The sequence below is a fragment of the Eurypyga helias genome, unplaced genomic scaffold, assembly GCF_000690775.1.
Source record: "Eurypyga helias isolate BGI_N326 unplaced genomic scaffold, ASM69077v1 scaffold24739, whole genome shotgun sequence".
NCBI classification, from domain to species: Eukaryota; Metazoa; Chordata; class Aves; order Eurypygiformes; family Eurypygidae; genus Eurypyga; species Eurypyga helias.
In genome coordinates, this window is record NW_010273191.1 from 60964 (window position 1) to 61422 (window position 459).

The 459-nt window shown below is 34.4% G+C and overlaps 1 protein-coding gene across 1 annotated transcript in view; it reads left to right on the plus strand.

Moving 5' to 3' along the window:
- The window catches only part of SEMA4D (sema domain, immunoglobulin domain (Ig), transmembrane domain (TM) and short cytoplasmic domain, (semaphorin) 4D), a 20576-nt gene that overhangs the window by 860 nt on the left and 19257 nt on the right, over positions 1-459 (plus strand). The gene's annotated exons all lie outside the window — the stretch shown is intronic.

The following is a 459-nucleotide window of genomic DNA, read 5'->3' on the forward strand; positions in this document are numbered from 1 at the left end:
CTCTATGTGGCATTGGGTGCTTTAGGTTTTACAAGGTTTTGTGTTTGGGTCCTCCTTTATTATTAGTTAGTTAGCAACAATTACTTACCCATGTGTGCTGTATCCAAACAAAACCAAAGAAGCAAAGAAGTATATGGGCAGTATGAAGAAGTAACAAATCAGAATGTTAAATGCTGAGCAGTCAACTTGTAGGAAAAGATGGATGAGGATTAAGAATATAGTAACAATAAAGTGATTTGAGAGATGACTGTAGGAAGTGTTTTTCCTGTTTATTGGTATAGCAATTAATGAGTTGCTGGTGCAGCTTTTCAGAAAGAATAGTCTACACAAGGCTTGTAGTTCCTGCTTAGGATCCTATCTTTTATAATAGTTAAAATTTGGCAAGCTGTTGTTTAATGGTGTTATGGTAATACACTGCAAACCCACATCCAAATTACTCAAAATAAATGGAATTTATTT